Source organism: Balaenoptera acutorostrata, chromosome 1, assembly GCF_949987535.1.
Source record: "Balaenoptera acutorostrata chromosome 1, mBalAcu1.1, whole genome shotgun sequence".
Taxonomy (NCBI): domain Eukaryota; kingdom Metazoa; phylum Chordata; class Mammalia; order Artiodactyla; family Balaenopteridae; genus Balaenoptera; species Balaenoptera acutorostrata.
The window spans coordinates 90,220,433-90,235,113 of record NC_080064.1 but is presented as its reverse complement, the minus strand read 5'-3'; positions in this window follow the sequence as shown (position 1 = coordinate 90,235,113).

Here is a 14,681-nt window from a genome sequence, read left to right as displayed (position 1 = left end):
GAGACTTCAGTTCTTCACTATGTGGGCCTCTTCTTCCAGGGTTGCTCAAACAACATGGCATCTGGCTTACCCCAGAGTGAGTGATGAGAGAGAAGAGAGAGACCCAGGATGGAAGCTGCAGTCTTTTCATAACTAATTTCAGAAGTGATATACTTTTGCTGCATTCTATTTGTTAGAAGCAAGTCACTAAGTCTAGTCCACATTCAAGCAGTAGGAAATTAGGCTTTTCTTCTTTAAGTGAAGAGTACCAAAAAATTTGTAAATATACCTTTAAAATGACCACAAGTATTACTGTTGTCTTGAGATTTTTTGGTGTTTGTTTGTGATTTTCTTGGTCATGGATGAACGAAATTTGGCACCCAAAATTGAGTCATTTCCTGGGAAAGCTGAAAGAAAAGATTAGCTGAGACCACTAAGTATTTTAGCTTTTGGCATCTTCTCCAGTTCCTACAACTCAAGCACAGATATATATGCGCATATATATATATATATATATATATATATATATATATATATATATATATATGATTTCTTATAAGGAATTGGCTCACATGATTATAAAACCTGAGAAGTCCAGACCCAGAAGAGCCAGATTTTTTTCTACTGAGGCCTTCAATAGATTGGATGAAGCCCACACATATGGGGGAGAGTAATCTGATTTACTCAGTATACAGATTCAACTATTACTTTCATTCAGAGAAACCCACATAGACAAACCCAGAAATAATGTTTAACCAAATATCTGGGCATCCTGTGGCCCAGTCAAGTACTGACTTGCTCCTAACCAAATGAATACTGCAAAGGTGATGGGATATATGTGATTGTGTTATATAAGATTATAACATTTCTCTTTCTAGATTTTCTTCCTTGTTGGCTTTAAAGAAGAAGGCAGCCATGTTGAGAAGGCCCACTGGGCAATTATCTGAGAGTGGCCTCCAGCTGACAGAAAGTAAGGAACTGAGGTCTTCATTCCAACTACCTAAAAGGAACTGAACGCTGCCAATAATCATGTGCACTTAGAATCAGATCCTTCCACAGTGGCGCCTCAGATGAGACAGCAGTACCAGGCGAAACTTTGACCACAGTGTTGTAAGACCCTAAAGCAGAGGACTCAACTCTGCCATTCCTAGATTCCTTACCCCAAAACACTGTGAGATAATAAAAATGTGTTGTTTTAAACCTCTAAGTTTGTGAAAATACAGTTACACAGCAATAGAGAACTAATATAGTCCCCTTTTAGGCCATTCTTCCTCCTAAAATGAAGGGTAGAACATTAGCATCCGGACATATGATTAATCCAGTTCTGCACTGCTGGATGATGTGTTTTGGTTGTGTGTAGAGCTTCTGATGTAGTCATTCCAACATTAAAAAGCATCAGATTTTCTTATTTTTTGTGGAAAATTCATTAATTGCTTCATTTCACAGAACAGTGACCTCTCCACAGCATTCAAGACCCTGAAAACCATACAACTGAGCACTGAAAAACATATACTAACTGAAGAATAGTAATCATAATTTGTAGTCCATGCATAATACAGGAACCAAGAGAAAACATCTCATTCCAAACCAAAGAGCCTGTAAAACCAGATATGGGAATATAAGCCAAATTACCTAATTTCATCATGTCTTTGTTCCCTGGGTATTTTTAGTAATATAAAAGATCCTGGAGAGGTCTACAGGGATGTAAATACAATATTCTTCTCCTAAGACGGTATACATTCTACCTCCAGATGCCAATATCCTAAAATTTAGTACTATCACCTGTCTAATTTCAGAAACCTCTCCTTAAGTTCCACAACCTCAGTGACATTGTCTAGCTCTCATGCCACACATTGAACCACTGCATGTAGGATTATCAACATTTGTGTCGGCTTTTGTAAAGTATAAACTGAAGAAGTTTGGGGGCAGAGGAAAGATGTCCAAAATTCTCTTTCAATGTTTGAATGCAAATTGGGACCCAATTTTTCTAATTTTTGAGTTTAATTATCTAAATAACCCTTTTTTTTCTGAGAAGAGAAATTGATGGGCTAAAATGGACCTTGGGTAATATCTGAAGTCAGTCATCAGACTACCAAGATAAGACATCTCTACAAAATTTGTGGGGATAGTCAATAATCTTTTGTGACACAAATCCAATCCCAGTCATTAAGAAACAACCACTGGAACCTAGAAAAATGGTACAGATGAACCGGGTTGCAGGGCAGAAGTTGAGACACAGATGTAGAGAACAAATGTATGGACACCAAGGGGGGAAAACTGCAGTGGGGTGGGGATGGTGGTGTGCTGAATTGGGTGATTGGGATTGACATGTATAAAGTGATGTGTATAAAATTGATGACTGATTAAAAAAAGAAATTGAAGGGCTTCCCATCAAAACAATTAAGATTCTAGCCTGTGGTCTGAAATAAATATTGATTTTTGAAGTAGAAAAAAAAAAAAAAAAAAGAAACAACCACTGATCTATTTTTGGCCACAATGCCTCATGTGGTTGTCATATAGTATGGCAATGTTTTAGTACCACTCATCAAGAATGGCCCTGTGCCAGGTGATAAAATTTGTCATACAGAGACCATCAGGTAAATCTAAAGCAAAAAGTGCTTAGGGCTGTCCTAACTGGCATACCTTTCTTATAAGGTCTGAAAAGGTGAGACAGCCTCTGAATACTTACCATCTGACCTCCAGCTCTTTTCCAAGCTCTAATTCTATGAAAGTTCTATAGCAAAGTCTAGCTCCTATGGAAGGTCCCCAGGTATAATTTCTTTGGGGAGAGAAACCTATAATTTTAGGTATGATGGAATTTAGGGTTTTAGATTTCTGGCTGTTTGGCCTGTTGTGATTTTTTGCCATATGAAAAGTTGCTTAGTGGGTTGAATTTTCTTACTCAAGAAACTAACTGGAACTTGTACCATGCATGCAAAGGAAAGTGGATACAAAGCTTCTAGGGATTATGCACTCTGAGCATCAAACAGTTCTTCAGACTAAAGTAAAATCTTGTGGTTTTAATAGTTATTTTTACCATCACATGCTTTCTGTAGGCCAAGTTCATAGTTTCTTTAAGTTATACAATTCCCCAAAAATCTTAATAGGCTTCTGATCTATTTGCTTCCAATCCATTCCTAGTCATGAATCCAAGCCTTCCATAACTTGTTGCTTCTCAAGACTATTCCTCTTTCTCTTCCAACTTAATGGAATTTGCGTTGAGGTCTTCTGAAACAATAGCTTGAAAGGGAGGTAATATCCTTAATGTGGTATCTGCTGCCCAGATGAGTCATTTGTTTAACTGTAAACTTGTAATGGGTTTTTGCCATTCAAGGCTTTTTGTGACTTTATTTCCTAAAGTTTGGTGTCTAGAAGTAGTTGGCTCTTCCATCTCTGTAAGGTGACAAATTTCTGAACTTTCTCTAATCTCTTTAATTCTACTTGCACAGAACTCATTTATTTCTTTTAAAACACCTTGCTAAGTGCATCAGTAAGCAATCAATGCATACTAATACTCTTGCTCTTCCCATTTTCACTAAAGTTATGGGGATTCAGTAAGAACTTGGTCTGTCTGCCTTCCATGTTATCACAAACAAGAGTTTTATAAAACCTTATTCCCATTTTTAACAGCCTCTCATGTATGTTTTCTCACCATTCACTATTTAACCTCTAACTCAGTGTCACTATTTTAAGTTTTTGTTATGGCATAACTCCATTTCAATTCTGTATTAGTTAACATAATACTAAAAGCTATAGCAAATTTCATTGTTTTTACATGATAGGTGTCTGGGGGTTTTCTTGCTCATATGACAGCAGTTAGTGTTGCTGGTGAACTTAAGGTTCTTTCTTTGTCGGAAAAGAATTCGGAGACGAAGTGATAGGTTAAGAATCAGATTTATTTAGAGAGAAACACACTCCACAGACAGAGTGCAGGCCATCTGCGAAAGCAAGAGGCAAGAGGCAAGAGGCCTTGAAATATGGTGTGGTTAATTTTTATGGGCTGGGTAATTTCATAGGCTAATGAGTGGGAGGATTGTTCCAATTCTTTTGGGCAAGGGGTGGGGATTTCCAGGAATTGGGCCACCACCCACTTTTTGACCTTTTATGGTTGGCCTCAGAACTGTCATGGCAGTGGTGGGTGTGTCATTTAGCATGCTAATGTATTACAATGAGCATATGAGGCACAAGGTCCACTGGAAGTTGAATCTTCCACCATCCTGGACCTACTTGGTTCTAACCAGTCTTTGTCATGTACTATGGCTATAACATTCTTTTAAAGGTTGTGTCCTGCCCCCTTCCCTCCCGTTTCATTAGTACATAAACAAGTGGAGGGGACAGTCTTGTTCTGTGGTAGGCAGAATAAGGCCTTCCAAACATGTCCACATGCTGATCCCCAAAACCTATAAATATGTTACCTTACATGGTAAAAGGGACTTTGCAGATGATATTAATTTAAGGATCTTGAAACGGAGATTATCATGAATATCCAGGTGGGCCCAATGTAATCACAAGGGTCTTTATAAGAGGGAGGCAGGAGGGTCAGAGTGAGAGAAGGAAATGTGACTATAGAAACAGAGGTCAGAATGATGAGAGCAAGGAGCTATAAGCCAAGGAATTCAAGTCACCTCTGGAAGCTGGAAAAGGCAAGGAATAGATTCTTCCCTAGAGCCTCCAAAAGGAGCACAGCCCTGCTGACCCATTTTAGATTTCTGACCTTCAGAACAGTAAGATAATAAATCTGTGTTGTCTTAAGCCACTAAGTTTGTGGTAATTTGTTTTAGCAGCAATAGGAAACTAATAAATACATCTACAGAGTCAGCTAGGCATCCAAACTGAAAATCTACTGTCTTTAAAATGTAATCTCAAAGTTTTGCCTCGAGTTTATCTCTATCACAAGCAGCTGAAAAAAGAAAGAGTATAAAGTATTTCCCAAGAAAAGATGTATGGACTAGGCACCTAGAGACACCTAGATGTATTAGGGGATGGACTATATAGGCTCTGGCTGGGAAGCTGCTTCCAATAACTCCATACGTAATGGATGTGGAAGCATGAATGCTGGTGGCAAGCTAGCCATCGTGCCACAACCCCAGACTGAGAACAGGGCAGCTAGGTGAATCTGTATGTACTAGATGGTAAGCTCCCACACTCCCTTCCCTCAACTGATTATCAGAACCTGGCAGCAGGCTTAATCATCCCCAAATACGCAGAGATTAGAGGAGTCTCTTCTGGAGGAACTGAGCAGCCCAAGAGAAAAAACACACAAATATGGATATTTAATATTCAGGGATTCCCACACACATACCACATCTGACCACTCTGTACATCATTTGACAAGTCTCTCCCTCACCCCTCCCACCCAGCTGCACAAAAAGATTTCAATCACCTTTCTAGTGTCATAAATACAAAAAAAGAGTCAAGGATCACCAGACACTTTAGAAAAGCCTCCAATAGGAAAGACAAAGACCAAGAAAAACAAACAGAAAGGGGAAATTTGAAGAAACAATGGCAATGCATTGGTTGGTGGCAAAAAGAAAACTTAAAATTTAAATTAATATCTTCTGAGAAATAAGAATATATATTGAATTCATGAAACCAGAAGGAAAAATACATTTAAAAAAATGAAAGAAAAGAACTCTTAGAAACTAAAAATGGGACAGCAAAATTTAATTTTAGACTGAAAGATTAAGTTATGACTATATTATAATAAACAAAACAAAATATCAGAATTGAAAAACTGGAGAGAAAAAATGAGAGCCCTATAGGTTTGTGGTAAAAGTAGCTACATTCATCAAATATTCCACTATATTTCCCAGCACACTTGGGACTAGGCAGGGTTGTGTGACTAGTCATGTCCATTGAAGTGTGAGCAGAAGACATGTGTTACCTCCAGGCTGAAATAGAGAAAATTCTCCACTCTCTTATCAGTTTGATAAAAAGCTTTGCAGCAAATGGTGGTGCCTCCATCAGTTGGGTACCTGTGTGACCATGTGGAGCAGAAGGAATCTCACCCAATTCACTTTGAACATGAGTATGAGACAAACAGTTTTTGGGTTAAGCACTAAAACTTCACAATAGAAATTTATAACAGCAAAACCTGGCCCATACAAGAATCAATCCAGGAGGTTCAACATGTGACTAACAGGAATTTCAGAACAAGAACACTAAAAAAACTGTTGTTTTTTAAATATAAATTTATGCTTCTACTTCTACTTTATAAACAATATACAATCATTAATTTGATAAAAATTTGAAGATATTTAATAAGGTAATTTTAGTATTCAGATTGGAAAAAAAGTTAAAGATTGATACTAGCAATATTTGCAAGATAATAGGAAAATGGGCAGGCTCATGCATTACTGATGGGCTCAAAAACCAGTAGGACTTTTTAGGAAAGTAATATGGTACTGTCAATTAAACTTTAAATTTACACACCAGTTATTCCAACTCTAAGTGTCTTCAGAAATACACTAATATATCTACCAGAGTATTCTTAGAAAAATACCAGGGACTTCCATGGTAGTGTAGTGGTTAGGAATCTGCCTGCCAATGCAGGGGACATGGGTTCAAGCCCTGGTCCGGGAAGATCCCACATACCGTGGAGCAACTAAGCCTGTGTGCCACAACTACTGAGCCTGCACTCTAGAGCCCGTGAGCCACAACTACTGAAGCCCGCGTGCCACAACTACTGAAGCCCATGCGCCTAGAGCCCATGCTCCGCAACAAGAGAAACCACCACAATGAAAGCCTGTGTACCACAACGAAGAGTAGCCCCCTCTCACCACAACTAGAGAAAGCCCACGCACAGCAACGAAGACCCAATGCAGCCAAAAATAAATAAATTAATTAATTAAAAAAAATAATACCATAAATTAGAAATTACCCAAATATCAGTAGGGAAACAGTTGTATATAAAGTACATCCATACTCATCAATGCATGGAATAGTATGAAGTGCATGGAGTTTTTTTGAAGAAGTAGATGTATGTGTATGGATATGAAAAAATGTCCATGGGACTTCCCTGGTGGTGCAGTGGTTAGGAATCTGCCTGCCAATGCAGGGGAGACGGGTTCGAGCCATGGTCCAGGAAGATCCCACATGCCACGGAGCAACTAAGCCTGTGCGCCACAACTACTGAAGCCTGCGCGTCTAGGACCCATGCTCAGCAACAAGAGAAGCCACCGCAATGAGAAGCCCACGCACCGCAACGAAGAGTAGCCCCGCTCACTGCAACTAGAGAAAGCCCGCACGCAGCAACAAAGACCCAACGCAGCCAAAAATAAATAAATAAATAAATTTAAAAAGAAAAAATGTCCATGATAAATTGTTGAGCACACAGAACAAGACACAGAACAATATATATAGTATGATTTTCCATTTATGTAACTAAAAAAGGGAAAGAGAATCTGTATATGCGAGTGTGTGTGTGTGTGTGTGTGTGTGTGTGTGTGTGTGCTTTGAGAGGGATAAAAAGATAAGATGTTATAATGTTTACCATCTTCTTCCCTCTCCATCACCATCATAAAGAAGAGAGATGAAGCTGACTTGTTCAGTCAGCTTCAAGACCCTACTTTGTTTTGCAGAATCTAGGTATGAGGGAAGAGAAAAACTGATTAATAGAAAACTACACCAGAGAGAGGGTTGGTCTGGACTGAATTGGGTGGAGAATTTAGAAAGCTTGGAGTGAGAAAGGAGTGAATCTTTAAAGCATTGCTATGGGTGTGAACAATACTGACAATAAGAACTTGGGGAAAGAAGTTTTTGAAAGAAATTCTGTGATGTATGGGAATGTTCTCCTCTTTGGATATTTTTATGCAAGACTGGAATATGATTCACATTACTCTGAATTATTTTCTTGGACTCTAGATTGATTTTTTTTTCATGTAATCAGATCTTTGGGTATACAAGGATTACAATTGTATTATAGACAGATCAGAAGATAACATATAAAGATAATACGGAGATAATCTACAAAGATGAAAACATATTTATGTTTCATGTTTAGGAAAATTTATTGAGGAACAGACATCAAACTGCTAATGGCAGAAATCTCTACAATGTCAAACTAGGTGAGGGAAGGCAGAACATACGGTCAGGAGGAGTTTTTTTATACATGCATATATGCATTGTTTGTAATATGATTTTTAACTGAAACAAATGAAGAAAATAACAAATGCAAGCTATTACTTCTTAGAAAATGTGACATCTTCTTATTTATGACTGTTAATTAAAAACTATATCCTATAAGTAATTGTTTTTTCTTCATTTCAAATACCTCTCCTAGTCAACAGACTATGTTTATGTGCATATACAGGTCACAGAGGTCCTTCAACTAAAACATTAAAATAATTGAGGCAAAGATGTTTTTAAAGCTTAAAATAAGCATGTAATTATTCAATTCGCCTACTCAATTTTCAAGTATAGACACATAGCGAAAGCTCAGTTTTCACTAAGAATTTTCTTTCTGGAAAGCTCTTTCTGGACATGTTTAGTCTTCTACTCTCTAAACATGAATATTCAAAGAAAACATTTTTATATTGTGTTGTCAGATCTTTTCATGTACGGGCTAGAGGAAAATGACATCTTAAACGATGTTAGACAAAGTAACACTCCGTACATACTTAATAAGTAACATTTTTAAGGTAATACGATTTTAAATCCGACAATAATGACTCTAAAAATAAGGGACTGCTCTCCAAATAGTTAGACAGAGGAGGTGTGTGAAGTTTAGATATGAGATATGAACTCTAGCGCCATCTAGCAAACATGATGGGTAATGTCACTGACATTCTCTGTAACAGATCTAACAAAGCAAGGTTGTGTTCTTGAGTTCTACACTGTCAACCCTGGAAATCCCACTTAAGCATTCTTTAGTCTTTCTAGAGTTCTGAACATGGTTTATAGCCCTTTAAAAGGCAAGGGGAAAAGACACTTCAATTCCATCAGGCCTAGTACAGAAAGGTGTCTTAGAAAAGAATAAACACCACTTAACTATAAATTTGATACTATATAAACGCTTTCACCCTCACAAGAACATTGATATCATTTTATTTCTTAATAAAAGCATAATGTTGCTAAATTTACTAATTTGTAATCTGGGCTATTTTCAGTCATTAAAGTAAACAAGAAAAAAAAACACATTCTCAGACTCCCACCCAACACACACACACACTTACTTTAATTTACTGATATTTTAATACATACTCATATGTAATACTTGTCAATCTATCCAAACCTCAGCTACACAATGATTTTCAAGCAAAAGTATATATTTAAGCTCACATTTGTGAACAAAATGAGTTAAACACAAAAGCCTCTTGGCCTTCCAAGACCTTGAGGTCTAAATAATATGAAAACATAGTACCTGATACTTTGCTGCTAAAATTCCTCAAGTAAGGGGCTATAAACATATGTTTTAATGATGAAATCCCAAATGTCATAATCCCAGATGGATTTCAGCAATAATGTAAAAAGTGCCATTTTATAACAGAGAAGACATGAATGAATGACTAGAAGAATTAATAAATAAAACTTCTATTATCACCATGTTATCAACCACAGAAAACATTTCAAAAACAATTTATTACTTTCTACTTATGAAGAACTTCTTCAAGAAACTCCTTATGTTTGCAGCCTTCAAAATGCTTATATGATGTTGCTTTTACTGCTCCCTAGCAGCAAGAAAAATATGGGTAATAATATGACTCTATTTGGCTAAAACACATAGCCTTTTATATCTTCAGATAAAGAGAAATGTAGAAGATGTTGCTTAATTATGAATGTCCAACACAATTAGATTGACTTGCATCAGTCAGGGTCCTAGCAGGACCTATATCACAAAGATTATACAGGAGTTTATGGGGAATGTTTAATATAAATGTTTATTAAATTCAACAAGGGATTGGCTAGTGAAAAGCGAAGAAAACACCAAGGAATACAGAAATTACAGATAAAGGAGCAGCCACTACCCTTAGGGCTGAGCTATTGCCCCACATAAGAGTCTCCCCCAACAAGGGCTAATCCACTCCCTCACTGGAGAGGGAGCAGCTGTGGCTCATCGGTTGGTAGAGAAGTTGCTGAGGTCCTGTGCCAGCAGAGCTTGCCAGAAAGTTGCCCTCTGGTGTCCTGGAGGAAAGCCATCCACAAGGTTGTCCTTCGGTAGTGGCTCTGCTGCAAAGCCACCTGAAGGGGTGCCAGGAGAAGCTGCACTGATGCTACAGGAATCTGATGCTAAAGAACTTGCACAGGCGGCCAAAGCCAGACCCTGGAGAAGCCATGTGTGCTACAGGAGTCCGGAGAGAGGTGCACACTGGGCCCAATATAAGGAAGTCCTTCCTCCAGTGTCCCTGCAGCGCCCTTCACTGGCAAATCGTAACAACTTGTCAGCTGGCAAACAGAGCCCAGCTCCACTCTCACAGAACAGGCATCGCAGTGTGAATTTGGAGCTAAGAGGCAATAAATTCATATCTGGTGCACAATTCTTTAATTGTACCCATTGTCACACATCACATCATGCTTTAGGAATTGCTTATTCCCAGCTCACTGGTTTTCTCAAGCTTAATTTCCACAAGAGGTTTCTTACTGGTTTAGCTTTCTTTAATCTCCACTTTTAAATCAATAGAGCACTAACAGATTGATTTCCCTAAACCATCATTTCACTTTGTCTTTATGCTGCTCAAAAGCCTTCAAAGGACTCATATTGCCTAGAGTAGTGATCTTAAACTTCTTAAATATGAAAACCCCTTTACAATATCAACAATTTTGTACAGGTCACCACATGATAGTAGTCTTACTATTAGAACACTTTAATTTAAAAAATAGATGATACATGCTGCAATAAATTTAGACATATACAATTAATCTGTATTTTGCTAAGTCACATCACCTACAGTCAAGTACAAACCGTAGCTCATATCATGGGACAGACATATCTGTTCCGTGTCCAGGCTATGCATGGTACGCATATGGATCAGAGAGCCCCTGACAATAATAACTCCAGGGTCCCAGAGGCCTCAGGCCCACAAGTTGGGACCCACTAACCTAAAATCAATTCCCATCCCTTCAACCCACCATTGAGCTGTCCATAATCTGACCCAACCTATCTTTATAACTTTATCTGTCACTGACTTTCCACATGACTTCAGTCAATTTGCTATAATCCCTGCACCCTGAACACATTTTGGAATATCCTAAGCCCTGATTCCACCTGGAATACACACCTTCCTTCTTCCTTCTTATCCACATCTCACTTCTCTTCAAGACCCACATTATATCCCTCTTTCAGTTGCTTTTCTTGGCTACTGCAGAAGACGTGTCTGCTGATTCTCAGACACATCACTGCCCTCTAAGCCCTCTCCTGCACGGAAGGGGATAAATTCAGGAAATTACACTTCCAGGCTCTTTTCAGCAGAGCTCATTGGATGCTACCAATAAGGGGCTGAGCCAGAAGGCAGGATGAACAGGTCATTACTCCCCTGAATCATTTGCAGGTAGGTGAGGTGGCACTCTCAGATGGCGAATGTGAGGTTTGGCTGGGGACACTCCCTTCTCTATGTCCTTTTTGCGCTCTGTACCTGACTCTACCACATCACTTATCACACTGTATTTTGATTATGAGTTTATCTGATTACTTCCCCCAGCAGAACAAGCGCTCCACAAGGATAAACATGATCTCCTGAGAATCAGCCACTCCAATGTTGCAGACAGCTGAGCTCATCAGTGGCAGCTTCCCTGTGATCCCTGCACTTCCGGGTCTCCTAAAAGCCAGCACTCCCAGCCCTTTCAACACTTGTGTAAGTCTCTCAGGCCCTGCATTTAACCCCTTTCTATTCAAAATACCTATAGCAGCTTTCACTCCTCTAAATTGCTATAAGGCCTTAACATAGTCGTTTACTGCTTATACAGTTAGTTATCTTTTCATATGTATTCAGATTGTCTTCACAACTAAGCTACTGAAAGAAAGGGCTGAGTTTTATATTTCTTTATGTACAATGTAACATCTTCCCTTCAAAGCAGTTTTTCAATAAATAATTACTGATTTGACTCATTTAATTAAATATAGGGATAAACAAGACTGAGCTGATAGCCTATCAGACTTACATCTTAGAAAAAATGGACAGACTTTCAAACTGTCAAGTCAATACTTAAAAGTTTCAGTGGTTTAGGACTTTTCAATGGTTCTTACCTTTCTACCTTTCAGTAAACTAATTTACCTATTTTGAATTAAGTTTCTGACTTCCAATCTAAATATCTGTAATTATTTTTGGATGAACAACTTTGGGGGAGTCAGGCTATCACAGCACTTCCTGCATTACATTTTGGTCCTAAGCATTTCATATTTCTCTACATGTTAAATCTCCTTACTTCTATCAGATCTTACCTAACTACCCTTAAAGTCTACCTTTTCTCCACTTCTTTTTCCTTCTACCACCAGGTATAAAAATAATATAAAGAAATATCTTTCTTCAAATGTGAAGTATAAAGCTTTTATCCTTGATCTGCAAATATATCTTTTGCTGTTTCTGTAAATCTAACTGTAATAAGTTGAATAGTGTTCCTCAAAATTCATGTCCACCCAGAATCTAAAATGTGAACTTATTTTGAAATAAGGTCTTTGCAGACATAAAATCAGTTAATGACCTTAAGATGAAATCATCCTGGGTTTAGAGTGAGCCCTACATCCAATGACTAGTGTCTTTATAACAAGAGGAGAGAATCAGAGAGACACAGGGGAAAAGGCCACGAAAAGACCAAGGCAGAGATTAGAGTGATGCTCCTACAAACCAAGAAACAACCAGGGCCACCAGAAACTGGAAGAGGCAAGGAAGGATTCTCCCCTAGAATCTTCCGAGCATGCCTCAGAAGCATGGCTCTGCTGATACCTTGTTTTAAGCCACACAGCTTGTGGTACTTTGTATGGCAGCCCTAGAAAACTAATACACTAGTATTGCTGGTATTTTTCATTAAAGTCAAAACAACTTTATAGGCATAAATGAATGTATTAAATTGTGAGTAAGTTGACATCACTGTACATGCTGCTAAGCACAAAGTATTCCTAATACATACCTTCTACTCTTTTAGGACCACCTTCAGAGACGTAAACAAAGCATTTCCTGGTGAAAGGACTTCCTGGCTAAATAGTTTATTAGGAGAATCAATTTGACATTTGACATTTAAAAGTTGGTTTCAAAGAGAATTACATTGGTAAAATTAAACTATTTTCTACTTTCTAAAGATAATACTTTAGTAATTATTAAAAAAACTTTAAAATTCAGTGAAGACATAATGCTCTTTTCCCTCTGGGGACAGAGCAGCTGAAAAAACATTGCACAGCCTACAAGCATACATGCTTCTCCTCCTGAACACATCAGACCTTCTGAGGTTTGTATTCTAAGGGATGCTGTAGAATACAAATTCCCAGGCAGAGCTAGACACCCGCTTCTCAGGGCCCTCTCTGCACTCCGTAGGCAGCTCTATTGTTATCACATTATTTTGTTATCATTGGTTTACCTGATTGTTCCTCCCAACAGACTGAGAACTCTGCAAGGGAAGGACTGTGTATAACTCATCCTCATATTCCCGGGCCCTGGTACCATGTCTGGCAGCACTTGGTGCTTGATAAATACTGAACTAATTAAACTGCTGACCTTACTCTGTTCATAAAGGAGTAGACAAATTTAAAACACACTGCCAAACTGCAGCCCTGAAATTGAGCATTTATTCTTAAATCAGATGCAGCAGACATATTTTTATTTACAAAATATATTTTATATACTGCCCCTTTCTCAAAAGAAAGCGACAAGACTCAGCAATTAATTATCCAAACCTAGTGAGGGAAACATTCACAAGTGACTACAGCCTGATATTTATCAGAAAGATATAACAGCCTGGGTGGTAGCAAGGTCAAGACATTTTCCCTCTTCAGGCGCCATCCTCCCATAAAGCAGGTTTTAAGAACAATGGGAATGTGTAGCTGAAGGACAATGAGTTTTGCCTAGAAGTCAAACAAAGCCAGAGGTTCAATCTTCCAAATTCTTTGGCCTGGGGTTTTAACCAGATTCCACACCTCCTACATTTAAAATTGATAACAAATGTGTAAATATTCTAAGGTGGGTCTAAAGTTTTCTTAATCCTCAAAATTGCTAGGTCAAGAGAACACACGCTATAGCTAGTATACCTGTCTCTGAGATCACGCCAGCAGTCTAATTCTAGGCCACTGCTAATGGCTTTACAGAGCAACCTCAAAAACTGTTCCAGGAAAAAAATTCATGAGAAGTGAAGAAATTGGGAGATTTAGGACAGGGATCCCAAAGAAGAAAGAATATTAAGAATCTTGGTTGCAGGAAGTTGACTGAGAGGGGTCTTCAAGAAGAACTACCCTTGCCAGGCTTTCCCAGTTTGCAGTTGGCAGCCTCTGAGATGGCCTCAATGATCCCTGCCTCCTAGTATTCATGCCCTGTGAAGTCCCCTCCCCTTGTGTGGGCTGGACCTAGTGACTGGTTTCTAACAAGGAGGCTACAGCACGAGTAACGGGATGTCAATTCTGGGATGAGGTTACAAAGAGATTGTGCCTTCCATCTTGGGCTGCCCTCCCTCCCTCCCAATCCTGCACATTCACCCTGAAGAAAGCCAGTGGCCATGGTGTGAGCTGTCCTATGGAGAGTTTCCTTTGGCAAGGAACTCAGGCCTTCCATCCAACACCTGAC